The 18,189-nt window shown below is 39.0% G+C and overlaps 1 protein-coding gene and 1 long non-coding RNA gene across 6 annotated transcripts in view; one reads left to right on the top strand and one right to left on the bottom strand.

Annotated features, from left to right (window-relative positions):
• Window positions 1-18,189, bottom strand: part of LOC144828696 (carbonic anhydrase 13-like) — a 796,251-nt gene that overhangs the window by 424,293 nt on the left and 353,769 nt on the right. The gene's annotated exons all lie outside the window — the stretch shown is intronic.
• Window positions 219-5,121, top strand: LOC144827207 (uncharacterized). Its single transcript, XR_013610077.1, has 3 exons — window positions 219-641; window positions 4,300-4,444; window positions 5,031-5,121. It is a non-coding gene; the product is annotated as an uncharacterized LOC144827207 (long non-coding RNA).

Consider the following 18,189-nt stretch of genomic DNA (forward strand, 5'->3'; position numbering starts at 1 on the left):
CACCACAGACGTCATGGTGTCACATGACGCTGGCAATAAAAGGGGCCGAGCGCACGTGCTCGAGGCCATTCCCACTACCCTCATCTGGTGTCTGCGTCAGTCATTTGCTGCTCCTAACATGCGGGCCTAGGGCCCTCCACCACAAACTTTACATCTGGTAGGAAGGGCTACTTAATACAGGTGCAATACAGAGCCAAACTAGATTGACAAAGGCCTCTTGAAGGCTGAAACGCGTCTCTCCTTGTGCTTGGGATTGAGGGCGACCTGAATAAATAAAAAGATGCCGAAACCGGAATCACCTCGAGTCCGTGCCTTCTTCCATAGAGTTTCTGTGGGAGGTGGTTGTTTGTTTCATTTGATGCAGCGTGAGAGGTCGTCACACTTTCACGGAACACCAGTTGATTGTGGCTTTCCCTTCAGACCGATTTTGTGGAGGAGTACTGGAGTGCTAATGGGTGAGCCCCCAGCTGTGCAGCCAGGAAGAGGTACGAGGATGACTGCGGCAGAAGATGAGGGTCTCGTAGCGGGGCGGTTTTCGCGACTGCCAGCCTGGGATCTTTGTTTTCACCAGCAAGAGAGGCCTTGCCCGGAAGACTGGTACCAGCTGGTGACTGGGCACCGCAGACGCCAACCCCGATGTGGTGAGGTGGTTTTGGCGTTATCAATTTTGGAGATAGGTCCCCCTCAACCCTGAGGTTGTGCCATGACTAATTGTATGCCAACTGTCAGTATCCCTCTTTTTTATTAATCAATGCCTTTGCCCCGATGTGAGACACCTTTGATACTGACCTCGCAACAATAATACTTTATGTTCATCATCCACCTAGCAGTTCACCATTCTGTTACATTTCAGGATTTGGAGTCCTAAGGGTTTGGGAGCACATGCTCGGCAGAGTTTGAGTTGCAAGTATACTCTTTGTCTGAACATGCAGCCCCGAGATGAGACTTTAATTATCCAGTCCCGGTGCTCGGTTCTTATCAGGATTGTGACATTGACATTATGGCAGGAAAAGACTTCGAATTCAAAGTTGAGGTCAGAGGTCATCCTGCTGCAGACTGCTTATCAGCTCAGGTGAGCTTTTGGGACGTTTGGCTAATAAAAGCGGACATGAACATTAACTTCTGACAGCAGTAGCATTTTTATATTATGTGGTATATATTTTTAATAAGGCAACGCAGGATTACGAGTTTGGCTACTCAATACAGGTGCAATACAGCGCCAAACTAGATTGACAAAGGCCTCTTGAAGGCTGAAATGCATCTCTCCTTGTGCTTGGGATTGGGGGCGACCTGAATAAATAAAAAGATGCCGAATTCGGAATCACCTCGAGTCCGTGCCTTCTTCCATAGATTTTCTGTGGGAGGTGGTTGTTTATTTCATATATATATATATATACTGGTAGTCCCTTGATAAATTCAGCGAGCCTAACAAACTTGGTGCAGGTGGGCCAACCACCACTTGGGAAGGAGGAGCCAGCCATAAAAAAATAATGAAAGGAAAACATGCTGTTGAGAAATGCATTTGAGAAAGGCTACACGCCGAAACCGGTCATGCAAGCCTCAAGAATAAAACTACTTTTGAAAAACCCTACTGTGTCCTGTGGTTCTCTGCACCGTGAAAGGAGGAGAAGCTGAATTTATATTTCACCGCGTTGCCCCTGACGCGCACCCAGGACCCTTTCAGAAAAGAAGGTCAAGGCGACATGGGAACTTTGTTTGAAATTAGCCGAGGCATCGGATTTTTTTCCTTGACCCACCATCGAACCTCAAGGTAAAAGGACGCTGTGATTTACGACCTGAACATTAAAATCTTATGTATTGAGGTAGATGGGCGAAAGAAAGGGACTGAAAGAAAATACTTTTCAAACTGCGGCATAATTTCCTTTTCACCAGCGCCGAGTATAGTAGCTTGCTGCACCATGGGACTGGTAGTCCCTTGATAAATTCAGCGAGCCTAACAAACTTGGTGCAGCTGGGCCAACCACCACTTGGGAAGGAGGAGCCAGCCATAAAAAAATAATGAAAGGAAAACATGCTGTTGAGAAATGTATTTGAGAAAGGCTACACGCCGAAACCGATCATGCAAGCCTCAAGAATAAAACTACTTTTGAAAAACCCTACTGTGTCCTGTGGTTCTCTGCACCGTGAAAGGAGGAGAAGCTGAATTTATATTTCACCGCGTTGCCCCTGACGCGCACCCAGGACCCTTTCAGAAAATAAGGTCAAGGCGACATGGGAACTTTGTTTGAAATTAGCCGAGGCATCGGATTTTTTTCCTTGACCCACCATCGAACCTCAAGGTAAAAGGACGCTGTGATTTACGACCTGAACATTAAAATCTTATGTATTGAGGTAGATGGGCGAAAGAAAGGGACTGAAAGAAAATACTTTTCAAACTGCGGCATAATTTCCTTTTCACCAGCGCCGAGTATAGTAGCTTGCTGCACCATGGGACTGGTAGTCCCTTGATAAATTCAGCGAGCCTAACAAACTTGGTGCAGGTGGGCCAACCACCACTTGGGAAGGAGGAGCCAGCCATAAAAAAATAATGAAAGGAAAACATGCTGTTGAGAAATGCATTTGAGAAAGGCTACACGCCGAAACCGGTCATGCAAGCCTCAAGATTAAAACTACTTTTGAAAAACCCTACTGTGTCCTGTGGTTCTCTGCACCGTGAAAGGAGGAGAAGCTGAATTTATATTTCACCGCGTTGCCCCTGACGCGCACCCAGGACCCTTTCAGAAAAGAAGATCAAGGCGACATGGGAACTTTGTTTGAAATTAGCCGAGGCATCGGATTTTTTTCCTTGACCCACCATCGAACCTCAAGGTAAAAGGACGCTGTGATTTACGACCTGAACATTAAAATATTATGTATTGAGGTAGATGGGCGAAAGAAAGGGACTGAAAGAAAATACTTTTCAAACTGCGGCATAATTTCCTTTTCACCAGCGCCGAGTATAGTAGCTTGCTGCACCATGGGACTGGTAGTCCCTTGATAAATTCAGCGAGCCTAACAAACTTGGTGCAGGTGGGCCAACCACCACTTGGGAAGGAGGAGCCAGCCATAAAAAAATAATGAAAGGAAAACATGCTGTTGAGAAATGCATTTGAGAAAGGCTACACGCCGAAACCGGTCATGCAAGCCTCAAGAATAAAACTACTTTTGAAAAACCCTACTGTGTCCTGTGGTTCTCTGCACCGTGAAAGGAGGAGAAGCTGAATTTATATATATATATATATATATATATATATATATTCCATGAAAGACGCTTCTACTGCAACGCTGTGACCCATAGGAAAGTGGCGTACTCTCCGGTGAAGCACGCCGGTATTAATAGTTCCAAAACGTTAAAGAATTAGTACGCTCTCCGGAACCACACCAATAATCCAAGAAGTGCTATAGATTCGGTTTATTCACACAACGCGTTTCGGCGACTTGCCTTGATCTCGTGTGTATATATATATATATATTCACTGAAAAAATCACAGGTTTCAGGGACTTTAGAGTTAGTTGGACATTTAACTCATATAAACCAGAGAAATATGCCTGTTATAGTTAGTTGAGCTAACTATTACTTGTACACCCCCAATGCACTGCTGATGACGTCACAAATTACATCATTCATGGCATAGTCAGTGACATTACTCATGAAATCACTGATGACATCTCAAATGACATCACTGATGACATCATCCAGTGAAAGTGTGTTTCTGTAAAGTTTAAATATTTTTCATATATATCTATACCAAGGTGTATTGAAGAATGAGAGGATGTACAAGTGCCTGAATGGGTTATTTAGTAGATGCATGACTGACTGTATAAGTCACTGATTGAACGTATGTTACTGAATGCATAGTGACTAAACTGTGTGAATGTCTATATTTACGCCGCGCCGTATTTCTGCTGTAAGTACTCCCTTGGGGGTTTTTGTCTATTGTTTTTGTCTCATCTCTGAATGGAAGTAATTATGCTCCATGATCCATTTTTTGGGGGCATTCTGATTCCGCTCTCCAGAACGATTAAAGTCGGGCCAAGTTAGCCTAACCACGGAAGGAGGGGCTCTGCTATTCAATACATTTGGCCTTTAATATCAGTAAGGTCGCACTGTCTATGGGGGGGGTCTGTGGATCGTCCTCGGGGAGACAGATGCCTTTGACAGCGCACCGCCCTATCAGTGCATGCTGGGGTTTGTAGTTCGTAGACTGTAGTACCGCTTTATTATGGTTTGGTTATGATATGTATCTGTTGTTGCCCAGCCTGCAATCCCTCTTATTGATGGAGGTTTACTCTTAACAGGTCCGGAGGGATGGACGAAGGGAGACAACACGTCCTTGTTATCTAACCCTTCCTATGGACCAATAGCGGCAAATTATCAAGTTGTGCCTGCTACAAGAAGCCACCTATTCAAATCGACATATAAGCCCTGTGGACCACTGATAAGGTATGGCCGTTGGCACCTTAAACACACCGGGTTTATGTGTTTACCGTAGGGGAGGTACTCAATCAGTTTGGGGGATATAACTCTCAACTAGTGCGGTCTTGACCTTTACCCATATGGGGCACCCTGGGCTTTGTTTTATGGTCTTCTGATCACTTTCTGCGTTTCGTTTATCATGCCGCTTTCCCCCCTTCCGCTTACAGAATTATTTTGGGAGTCGCTGTGTGAACTGGTTGGAGGACGTTCCTACTATGGACACTGTACACCTTACTTAGAGGTTGAATCTGTGCCTGTGAAGGTTCCAGCTATACTTTAAGGTGGGTCACTCTGTAAATTGTGCGTGTACTACCTGTCATAACTGTATCTAAACATGGAAGCTGAGAACAGTCTCCACACAACACCCGACAGGGGGTGGGTTGTCCCGACAGGGTGGTGGGTCGATCTGGGATTGATATTTCAGTTCCTCGTACTAACTATCCATATACTTGGGAGTTTACACCCTATTTACTATTTATTTGTTGTCCATATCTGTTGAATTTTCAGATGTATGCAATTTAGACCTTACCCACCTTTTTATATACTCTTTTAGAGACGTGAAACTGGCGATGACGGAATTTTTGCCTGGGTTAACTTTTGCTTCAAATATACGACTCGAATGCATATGACCTATTTACAATCTGGTAAGCGACTATGCCTTTTTAATATGAAATTACGGGAATTCCGGTGTTATGGCCGTACTGCCATAGAGGGCAACGAATCGACTGTGCTACTGTAGAAAGTATTTATACCAAGGAACTAGCCACCCTGATGGGACATCTCCCGTTTGGGCCAGCTTATCATTCACAAACTTTTTTATATAAGAGAATAACCTGTTGCGTCTCCAACTATGGAAGTGTGTTAGCGGTGTCTTCTTGTTTATTACCATTTGGGGTGAGGCTTGACCATCATTGATTTTCTTTTTCTATTTTTCTAATTCTTTCGACTTGTTCACCTTCTAAGGATTTCAGACTTTTCTTCTTTCCCCCTTTTCTCTTTGAGATCTTGGGAGGTGGATAGAGTCCTGTCAGTTAGTGATCCTAGAGAAATGCCAAGGATGGTTACACTAGCCTGCATTATTATGCACACGTTAATATGTTCATACAGTATACATCCATTACAACTGTTTAGATCTTAAGGTGGATGTGCTATGTGTGATTTCGTCGTGAGACAACCAGCACCTTGTTCTATCTTAAATTGCACTTGTATGTGATTCAAAGTTTGTGTTTTTTTCTATGTGGTGCCTTTCTTGTGCCTTTGTGTAGATGTCTGTATATTGTGTATGTTACTTTTTAAATGTAATATTTATGTATGTTTGTATGTTTGTTTTTAGCCCTGAGGAAGCTCCCAGTGTGGGAGAGAAACGCGTTGGCTAATCTGTGATGCAACTGATTTTTCTAAAAGGAACTTGACTAAATAAAGAAGAGATATTTTCATATACATTTTGTTTCCCTGGACTTTTTATATTGTGCACCCCCATTACCATTTAGATTGTCTATATTAGTCTCTCAGTTGTTGTGTAAGCAGGTGCATGGGCTGGTGAGTAGCTACATCAGTGTCTATATGTGTTATTGATTGATTGTATGAGTATCTGTATGGGTGTCTGAGTGTCTATGTGGGTGGGTGGAGGGTGTCTGACTCGATGCATACATGTCTGAATGGCTGATTCACAGGTTGTATAGACTCAAAGTGCATCTCGGAAGGGCTGTATGGGTAGCTGACTGTGTGTACAGGTGTGTTGATTAGTGAATTGATGTCTCAGTTGTATATATGTGAGTAACTATATATGTTTTTAGATAATATATGTGAGTGTTGTGGTGTATAATTAACTATACGTGAGAGAGAGTGATTGCAAGAGTGTTTACATACATGAATGTGTATACTTGTATTAGTGATTGTATAAGAGAGTAAGTATGTGTTAGTATCTATATAAATAATGGAGGTGGTGTGTGCATAAATAAGTCAGGTGGTATTTATATATCTGCATAGGTGAGCACATGGGTGTGTGGTTGATTTTTGGCATGACTGAGTAGATGTGTGAGTAACTCTATGGATCAGTAGTACTGTGTGAATGTATGTATAGGTGTATGAGTGGATATTATACTGATATAATGATGAGTGACAGCATGTATGAGTGACTGTATGAGTGTATGTCTGGTTCACAATATATAGATAGGAATCAGTGGATGGGTATCTGGTATCTGGTATTGGTGTGTCTATGGTTTCGAAAATGGTGGACTGTATTTTAGAGTGCGTGTATCAAAGGCTTTATTAGAGTGTGAGGAGGTGTATCACGTGGATAATGTCATCAGTGATATCATCAGTTATTTCATTTGAGATGTCATGAGTGATGTCACTGACCATGTCATGAGTGATGTAATATATGACGTCATCACCAGTGCATTGCGTGCGCGCGAGGTATAGGTAGCTCAACTAACTATAACAGGCGAATTTCTCTAGTTTAATGAGTCAAATATCCAAGTAACTATAACGTCTCTGAAACCTATGATTTTTTCAGTGAATGTCTAAGGTTTTTTGAATGCTAATTTCTAACTATAACGTCCCTGAAACCTATGTTTTTTCAGTGAATTTCAAAGGTTTTTTAAATATCAAACTACTATTGTGCTATTTGTCATTAGTACTGTTTTTTCTAACTTTTCAACTACAAAAAATAAACTGCAAAACTGCTATGTAATGTAATATATTTCATAAATTACAGTGAGTTTTTAAATAATACAAAATAATTTAACGTTCAGAAAACAATTTACTCCCTTTTTTGTTGTCATCAGCTTCTACTTAACTTAACTATTCACAGTGATGTCAGTGTAGTTTCATCATAAACAGCAGGGGAAAAAAACAATCAACTAGATTGTTGGAAAAAAACAAATCCCTAATTCTCGCAAATATAATACAAAGTCAACACAAATAACACATCCAATACTATTTCCAATCTTCAAATCTTACCTATACTTTGTAGTTTCTGTTCACATTTTGCCAATACACTAAATAATGTATCAAACATTTCGCTTTGAAATCATCCAGTATGAATTCCTTAAAGTATCTTTACACCTTCCCACTAGGCCGAATGATATATCTATAATCTTTGTTTCAGAAATATCAAGCATGAGTTGGGTAATTCATAAGGCAATCTCGGTTTCATTTCCAAGTGTGTATTGTTGCAGTGACTCCAACCATTATTACACTTTAAATAAACTGTATAATGTCACTTTTGGTAGTACTTCCAGCATGGAAAACAATAGCAACTATTGCAAAAGTTCTTCCAGAAATAGATACTTGACTAGCAACAACATTTTTTATTTTGGTTTCCACGAGAGCAGATCATCTCGTGATCAGCTTCTTTGACTAATTTGGAAAATGGTTTTTTTTTTTAAGTATCAAGGGTATGTAAATTTGAGGTTCACTGCCCACACCAACAAAAATAAGGTAGAGTTTCTTGATATTTTTATCAAGAACAATGAAGGTACCTTAGGGGTAGATTTATACACCAAACCAACTGCGAGGAATACTATGTTACACTTCAAAAGCTTCCATCCAAAATGTCAAAAAGATAGTATTCCGTTTTCACAATTCCTTAGAGTACGGCGCAATTGCACCGATCTAAGGGATTATGATTTACAATCAGAAAGCATGAAGATGAAATTCATTCAAAGAGGGTACCCTCGTCGCCTGGTTAGAGAGGCGTACAAGAGAGCGAGGTTTTATGATAGAGATGCCCTTCTAAATTCGAAACGAATGAAGACAGCCCCTAATTTGGTTTGTATAACCAAACATTCTACCCTAGATGGGACCATCAGGCAAATCATCAATTCTAATTGGCACTTATTGAACCTGAACAACACTCAACAGAAAATGTCTAAACCTATGTATGCGCACAGGCGCAATAAAAACCTGAAGGATCAGATTGTCCGCTCCAGATTTTGTAAAACACCTGAAAATCCACCTTTTGTGCAAAGGTCCTTTGTAAATAATAACCCGATAAAAGGCACATCGAGTTGTGGCTCATGTAAGTCATGCAAGAATATCCATCTTGGAGAAACAATGACCCTGAATAGTGTCGAAATAAGAGCAAAAGACTTATGGACATGCAACACACAAAATGTAGTGTATCTTATTACATGTCCTTGTCACTTAGGGTATGTTGGCGAGACAGGAAGAGCAATAAAAACAAGGCTGACTGAACACAGGTCAGCAATAAAGACTAAAAAAGTAACAGCACCTTTAGTTAATCATTTCTTGGATTTCGGACATTCCCCTGAAGAAATAAAATGGCGAATCCTAGAAAAAATACATTTACCAAATGACAGGGGCGGAGAAAAAATTAGGAAAAAACGAGAATTGTACTGGATTTTTACCCTTGACACATATGAACGTGGTCTGAACCTAGAATGTCCCTGGGTAAATGCTATTACATGATAAATTTGTCAAGTAAAATAGAAGACCCCTATAGAACCGTGTGGTTTAATATATTAAAATACAAACAAAATCTCTTTTTGGGTAAAATGAATAATTGATCATCGAACCCATAAACCTCTCTCGCACAAAAGACTTCATGTTGTTAAGTAAGTAAGATGAGGCACTAACCTATTTATAAGGTGAAAAGTAAATCTGTAGCAAAATAATAAAAGACTCATCATTCAGTTTCTTTTCTCAAAAAAAACAGAACAGGTACCAGGAATACTATAGCTTTAAATAGGGGTGGAGCATTAGGGACGTGATGTCACGTAGACACAGCATAAATACCAATGGAATTGCGGGTTGTTAATCCCTTCGTTTTTGACAAGATCAGCCGCCCGCTGATTTGATCACTGCGTGCGAGAAAGAGAGCGCCAAAGAGGTAAGCACAGAAGAAACCCCCCCTTGGCCCCTGTGTGACTAGCGTGATAGCTTTAAATAGTTTATAGACTAATAAGACTATCGCTTAAATCCCCATAGACTCTGCCAAAGAATAGAGCCCTGGTAGAAGCACGCGCCACGTAAAGCTAACTGCTGTTCTCCGCGGCTTCTAAAGGAAAAACGAAGAGACCCGCCCTACGGCAGCCTCGCCTGCAGGAACTAGAATCTGAACGGCGGTTTATCTTAGTGAACAATCATACAAGTATAAATGTGCGTTGCCTTCCTAATGGATGAGGCATTTACAGGAGTCTGTTACAAAAGGAAAGTTAGAATAATGAAAAGTGCTATTTATCTTCTTTTGATAGCTACGTGGAAACGGTGTATCTGCTCACAGCGAGTTGTAAACCTCCATCGGCTCTGCGCGCGTTAGTCTGAAAATCTACACCGGCACCAGTCACTGCACCTTAGCGTGTCGCCTTCAATATTTGGAAAACATTTTATACATGGTGAGACATATAATATTTACAAAGCCTGATTAACTTACCCTAGCAAAACTTTATGCCACAACATAACGTTTAGTCCGTGCTGATTTATTTATAGCCTAGAAGAAAATTTCCATACAAAGAAAACCCATGAAAGAGTGAATACACGCTAAGTGAGATGGGAGCAGTGAATCCTTAACTTATAGGTATGTAATATTACACAAAGAGAAAATCATGATAATTAGATGCCGACCTCTATCATGATAAGAGAACAAATCGGTCATTATTAAGGAATATAAATTATGTCCTTTCTAGGTTTTCACATGCCATTTTAAGAAAAACAGGTGCCTCACTTATCCTGTCCTAAACTGAAGAATTGAAAGACGGTCTTTTTAAATAGAAGTCTAACCAGGTAAAAGCATGGAAAATTAAATATTCCGGCATGATAGGAATAGGTATATACAGACTGAAATTGAGTATAATGTTGGCTAGAATAGGAGCGCAGAAATAGCAGTATATAATGATATAGGTCATTACTTCATAGGTGTGTTCTGCCTGAACTCCTTAATTTTCACTGAAAAATATGATTGAACCTTTGTATCTCTGCAACCTTTAACTCTCTCTCTTATCTTGCTTCTTTATCTTAAATCTGGATCTCTCATTAGATAGAAGGATGAAAAACTGATATTCTATAATAAAATTGGAACAGGAAATTTGATGAACATCAACACTGAAACAATTGTATGTTATAGACAAAATAGAATATGTTATAATCAAAATTGTCTAGGCCTGTTTATCTTAAGGTACCTCCATGAATAATATACCTTGTTTACACTATGCTATGTATAAAGCAATGTTATAAATATAATAATGAATTGCATCTCAATGCTAGCTGAAGTAAAAACGAATAGCTGAAATGAAATGAATAATTGTTTTGGGATTTGCTATCGTTACCATGAATAGACATAATGAGACTATGAGCCATGACACTGTTTTGAGAAAAAATGAGAACTAATATTGTTCTGTTCTTCATAGATAAATTGGCTGAAATTATAAAAGTCCTGATGAAGACACCACGACGTGTCGAAACGCGTTGACTGACATACAACAGCCACAGCAACAATAGATAAGACATGTATCATTGTCCTCCTAATGTTTCTAATTTATGTTTTTTAATATAAAAGTATATCATTTTTTATCATCAATTCATCATGTTTAAATAATTACGCTGTAAAAATTTATCCCCTTTTTATTAAAACAAACTGTTTTTGATATCAATTTGATTGTTTGTGTTATGGTTTAAGTTCTCTCCATCTGGTAACGGTGTGTTCGAGTACATAGCTAGTGTTTGGTCATACAGATAGCCTGGGTGTTTACCTTCACATTGTAATTTGGAAAATGGTACAGATTTGCAGTCAGGTATTGTTAAATATAGAAATCGTTCTCTGTCAACTATAGTGCTTGAAGTTAATGAACACTGTTCACATTTATGTTCCCATTTGTAACTGAGTCCAAATAAACTCTCAATCTGAATTCCTTCATCTTCTAGTACTCCAAGCATAACCATCAGAAATTCTTGTGCATCTTGTTGTATATTAGCACTGAACGTTAGAGATCCAGTATATGTATCCAACAGTTGGCGAATACCAGATGCAGAATGGATCTCACTTCTATCAGTTCTCAATTCTTGAAATAAAGTATTAAGTAATTTCACCATAAACATCTTCAAGATAAAATATATTGTTTAGAATAACATTACCATAGTAGTTGACACCAGAAGCATTTTCTAATTGGTATCCAACATCATCACTTGTTTGTATTTTTTGCTTCTTTACATCTTTTATTTTCTCTTGATTTTGTTTCTGCTTTTCAACCATAGTTGATTCTTCAACATGTTTAAGTTTTGAACACACAACATGTTTCTCATAAATAGGATATTCACCTAAACTTGGAGCATAACGCCTTCTCAAACGATTATATTCTCTTACACAATTAACATCAGCACTAACCTTGTTCTCATCAAAATAAATTAAATACAAATCAGACAACGTTCTAACTCGAGATAATGCAACATATACCATTCCCTCATTAAACACAGTTCTTCCTACACCTACCAAAGCATTATCTACACTTAAACCTTTACATATGCTAAACAGAAGGGAAACTGTTTTCTACAAACATACAAGTCTTTCACAAGCAAAAAACGTGCAGCAGAATGTGCAATCTGTCTTACCTCTGTAATCTGATCAAATTTAACTTTCAAGAATTCAAATCCATTTCTACTTTGATATTTCACAAAATCAACAACTTTCCCCATTGCTCCATTCACTAAACCTTCTTCAAATTATGCCTCAAAATTACCCAACAGTTTAAACATACATCTAAAAAAAATTCTAAGCCAGCAGTTTTTGATAGACGTTTCCAAAGAATCCAATTTAGTCTGTAGTTTTTCTGAAAGAAGAATTGTTATTCCTTGATGCTCGATTTTATCAACAGCTTCAATGTGAACTATTTCTTGATTTTCCAATTTCATAAGCTCTCTATTAAATGTACAACACTCTTCCACTGTAGGCATTAAGCCAACTATAGACTTTTTTTCTTTCATTTTCTTGTACATTACTTCCGCTGGTGTGTTAAGCTCTTTAGTAGACGACTTTGAAAAGCTTGTTTACCATGTTTGCTTAGAACACCAATTCTTACATATTTTAGAATATTTGCATAATCTTCATCTCTTGCTTGTCGCATATTCTGAGTGAGGTCTTTATATTCAAAATTTAACCACAGATTCACATTTCCAATACTTCCCAAAGATTTCTTAGTGTCTTCATGTAGAAGACTTTTAAACACTGGTTCTCCTTTTACAGGGGTTAGTTGTAACAGATCTCCATATACAATTAAATGTTTTCCTCCAAAGAGTACGTCGTAATCTGTTTTTAATACCTGTTACATTCTTAAGTGTATTAAAAGCAAGTATTAAGTTTGAGACCATGCTCACCTCATCAATAATTAAAAGTTTCATTTTCTTCTAATTTATTATCATGCTCTACTTATATCAGTAATCTATGCAAAGTAACTCCTTTAACATTGTGTGCAGCTAATCCAGGTGGAGCTGCTACCACACAACATAAATGTGAACCAGTACTTTTTTTAAGATAACTGGTAAAAACTTTAATTTAAAAACTTTTACCTGTCTCAGCTTGACCACTGATGTACATCAGACGAGGTTTAAAAGATGAACACACACATTCTTTTTTTCATGCAACAAACCATGTTCTATCTGTTCTCTCACTTGTACATATATTTCTTTCTGTTCAACATTTACTTGTTCTTCTAAATTTTCCAATGTAATATTCTCCTTGTGTGCTTGTTGCATTGCAATTTCGACTTCATGCATAGCAATCGCTGCTTCATTTTCCAATATTGGTTGTCCAAGAGGATCTTGATTACATGGACCACTACTTTGACTACCTTGAGAACTTTCATTAGCTATTTCAGCTGTAATAGTCTTTTCCTGTTCAACTTCATCATTCAACATTTTTAAATATGTAGGAAAAATTGTACATGCAATGCTATCTTTACATGCATTAAAAGAATCTTTGTAGCAGTCAAAGACTCCAAGTAATTCACTTTCGCTACGCCATGGTTTAAAGAGTTGGAGAAGTGCTAAATAGTAAAATTCTCGCTTATCTGGAGTTTCACAACTGAGTTTCTAGTGGTTTATAAGATTAGCCTTTGCATGTTTTACTAAACAACGATGATATCCAACTACTTTCCTTCTTTTAAATTCTGTTTAACATTTCTTTTGAAGCTGTAATGTTGAAGTACTTCATACAGACATAGCTGTACCAGATGTCGACTCCTTTTCAGATAGTATGTGTCCAACATATTCGTTTTAAGAATGTCTGTACTGTCTGGTTCTTTGCTGCTAATTCTTCAATTTCTTCAAATGATTTCAACACTCTATTTCGTTTGCAGGCAAGACCTAAACTTACCCAAATGATTCCTTGTGATTTTGAATATAAACTTGAGGAGCACAAGCGGTCTGAACATTCATAGGATCCAATTTCTCGGCGGGAAAGCATTTTTAAAGTAAAGCTGTACAATTTTTTGCTAAGGCTTTTCTCTTGTGCAATTTTTTCCCACATTTGTTTCATCTCTGTTTTTGCGGATTTTGTTATGTACGACGTAACATAACGTGCTACAGCAATTGAGTTATCTGCAAAATACTGGATGTTCATTTTTTTTTTTTTTTTCATTTGCCTTATGGCCCATTACAGAACGAGTCCACCCTAGGCTTTTCACCTCATTTACTGGCATTGCAGGAAAAAAGGCTTGTGCAACGCTCTGTCAAACTGAGAATCTCCTCCAGGCATAGCCCTCCATATGACTCGGACAGAGAATCTCCCTCTAGAGCGTGCCCACCCTTACCACAAGTCTTCACCATATCTTGGAAGAGTTCAACCAGCCAAGGTAGGCGAAGACTTAATCATTGGATTTGTATTTTTCAAACGCAAAAAACCCCTTACCCTCACCCAAAACACAACAAAAATGGAGTCCAAAATGTATATCTCTTTTTTGTCTGATCCGAAATATCCAACTTAGCAATAAATCTCGTAGCTCGCAGCCAGTTCAGTTCTGTTGGGGGGACCGACGAGACCCATCATTTACAAATCTCTCTTCGAGCCAAAAGTATGGCATAAAAAATAAGCTTACTGTAAGTACCACCCTTGTTTTGTTTGGGATTGATAATAACAATATAAGAGCGGGTAGCCTAACAAAGATACAAGAAAACCTGGTTTTTGTAACTATACTTCTCGCAAGAAGGGAGATATGCATTAAGTGGGTAGGCGCAGCAACCCCCACGGTCGGTGAATGGATGAATTCAATCATGAAAATAAACAAACTAGATAGAAGGGGAAAACAATCCAACAGAAATAACTTTTGGGAAATATGGGAAAATCACTTTAACCCTACTAACTAATGGTCGAGATGGTACAGTGATCCGATGATTACGCGATGGAAACTTCTGTGGATGAAAATAATTTTCATCGAGTAGTCAAGGTGGCTATCTCCCTTCCACGAACGATAAAAACACAGAAAGTTATTTATGTGCTGGTTTTAAAGGAGAGCCCTCTGCATAATCTATCGGCTGAGAAACTCCCCTCACACCCTCGCATCGGGGCAGTGCTGGTATGGTAATTGCAGAGGCTGAACCTTGATATTACCAAAAACAAACATAAAAACCGCAATATGAGGATTAAAAAAATAAATAAAAATAAGCTTAGCCTTGTCATCTGTACCCTTACCTTGCAGGTCAAGTCTTCCAGATATGACTAGCTCAAGGCTTACCTTGATCTGCAGGCCTAGGGCCCTTGACAAACAACTACTCACGGCCTCCCAGAACTCTTTAATCTTCGGACACAGCAGGAACATATGCAGTTCATCTTCATTAGGGCTCTTGCACTTAGGACACGCCACCACACCGCCAGAGCTGAATTTGGAAAGTCTTCGAGGGGACCAATGTGCCCTGTGAATCGTTAAGAAATGGTTCCGCCTTAAATTTGCAGGTTTCACTATTTTATAGAGCATAGACATTGTTACTTGCCATTGGTCTTCTGTTGCGATCTCCGGCAAGCAATCTCCCCACAGGGCCTCAGGCAGCTTGAAAGGGCCGTCCTCCATCTCTAACATCAGCCAATACCACAGTGAGACTTCCTTTTTAAGTACACGGTTTGAGAAAAGCTTCTCCTCCAGCTCATTGTAAATTCCAAATTGGTCTCCCACTTCCATTGACCAACTCTGAATCTGCAAATATTTAAATCTGGAGCCCCATTCTTGTTCACAAAAACCCCAGGAGACCAGCTTCCCACCCGAGAATAGGTCCTTCCATCTCTGGGGACCCAACTCCTTTAACGGTCTAGCCAACCCGTCCTTTGACCAAAGCGGCGACCCTGGCGCATCCCAAATCAGAGCCATATGGCTATAATATTGAATTTTTAGTGCCCTCCTGATTTTAAACCATGTCTCTGCTAAGCCTCTTAAAAACTTTAACTTAACTCAGCAAACTTATATAGGAAACCATGCTCATTAAAAAAAATTTCTTTCTAAGCATTGCACAAAACATGTTCCCAATCACGGAGTTTGTCGGGGTATCCAACAGCATTCTACAGTTTTTCAACATGAAGGCCCATGAATAGAGCTGTAAGTCCGGGACTGCTAAGCCTCCTTTAACAAGTCTTCTCCTAAGCTTCTTCCATGTCAGACGCGGCCCTTTTGATGCCCATAAGAAGGAACTGATCTCACTCTGTAAACTTGCAAACCATTCTTTCTTGAATATCAAAGGAACTGTTTCAAACAAGAATGTTAACTTTGGCAAAATCATCATTTTCACCAAGTTTGTCCAGCCAAACAAAGTGAGTGGTAGGTGTGCCCAGCCTCGCAAACTAGCACTTATCTCCTTTTTTAGCTAGAAAAAATTAACTTTAGTGAGTTCCCCAATGTCCTGCGTTATCCTAACCCCAAGATATCCAATCTCACTCTTACAGACAATTCCTTCAGAGTTCATGTTCCAGGCCATGATTTCTGGTTTTTCCTTATTTATGGCGTAGCCTGAAACAACCCCGAACTCCTTGGTCAATTCTAAAAGGCATTCCATTCACTGGTGTAGATTAGGGGTATAAATAATTATATCATCAGCGTATAGTCCAATCTTTTTGGACCAACTTTCAAATTCAAAGGGGACAATGTTCTCTACAGATCTTATCTTACATGCTAGGGGTTCAATATATAGATCAAATAAAAGTGGTGACAGGGGACAGCCTTGTCTGGTCCCACGCATGATTGGCAATGGCTGAGTAGGTATCCCATTAACTAACACTCTAGACGAGGGCGACTGATATATAGCTGCAAGAGATTTACTAAAATTCTGACCTAAATTAATATATTTTACTAAAGCATGCAAATAAGCCCAATTCACACGATCAAACGCCTTGGCGGCATCTAGAGCGATGACCGCCAAGGGAAGATCATGGGCCGTGGCCATATCTATGGTACCAATAAGTGAAAAAGTTAGCTCTTTCAAATATCTGCCCTTTATGAAGCCTTTTTGATCTTCGTGGACTAACTGTGGGATGACAACACTCAATCTATCAGCCATTATTTTAGCAAAAAATGTATAGTCACAATTAAGTAACGATATAGGCCAATATGAATCCGGATGTATGACGTTACAACGCATACTTTTACCACGACTACCATTACCACGCAATTTTTACAACGCAGAATCCATTACAGCGCAGTACCATTACAACGCATGTATTTACAACGCTGGTACCTTTACAACGCATACAATTACATCGTAAGTATTGGTAAGTTTAAAATATTTTTTTTAATGTAAATTAATTAAAATTAATATAATTTAATTTCATTTAATTTAATTATTTTTTTTAAATTTAATTAGTTAAATTTAATTTAATGTAATTACTTTATTTTAATGTAATTTAAATGTAATTGTATTTAATTTTTACCCTGTACCCCTTTACCCAAAAACCCAAAACTGACCCTTAATCATAAAAATATCCCTTTACCCAAAACTGACCCTAAACCCTAAAAATACCCCTTTACCCAAAAACCCAAAACTGACCCTGAACCCTAAAAATACCCCTTTACCCAAAAACCCAAAACTGACCCTGAACCCTAAAAATACCCCTTTACCCAAAAACCCCAAACTGACCCTGAACCCTAAAAATACCCCTTTACCCAAAAACCCCAAACTGACCCTAAACCCTAAAAATACCCCTTTACCCAAAAACCCCAAACTGACCCTAAACCCTAAAAATACCCCTTTACCCAAAAACCCAAAACTGACCCTAAACCCAAAAAATACCCCTTTACCCAAAAACCCAAACTTATAATATTTTTAATAAAATTATATACTTACCAATACTTACGTTGTAATGGTATGCGTTGTAAAGGTACCTGCGTTGTAAATACATGCGTTGTAATGGTATTTCGTTGTAATGGATCTGCGTTGTAAAAAATGCGTGGTAATGGTAGGTCGTTGTAAAAGTTGCGTGGTAATGGTTGTATACCTATGAATCCATATACTTTGGTAATTTCCCAGGCTTCGATATTAGTATAATATTTGCCTCATTCCAAGAAGGTGGCACAGATGCCTTACCCATAAAAATCTGATTAAACAACTGACAAATGATTGGTGTTAATATGCCTACCATAGATTTATAGACTATAGGAAGGCCATCTGGCCCAGGTGCTTTACCTCTTTTTTCCCCTTTGATAACCCCTTCAACCTCTGACTGGGATTTCTCCTGATTTAGAACATCCTTATACTCATCCGATAAGGGCTCCAGAAATCCC

This window comes from Lissotriton helveticus, chromosome 4_1 (assembly GCF_964261635.1).
Source record: "Lissotriton helveticus chromosome 4_1, aLisHel1.1, whole genome shotgun sequence".
In the NCBI taxonomy this organism is placed as follows: Eukaryota; Metazoa; Chordata; class Amphibia; order Caudata; family Salamandridae; genus Lissotriton; species Lissotriton helveticus.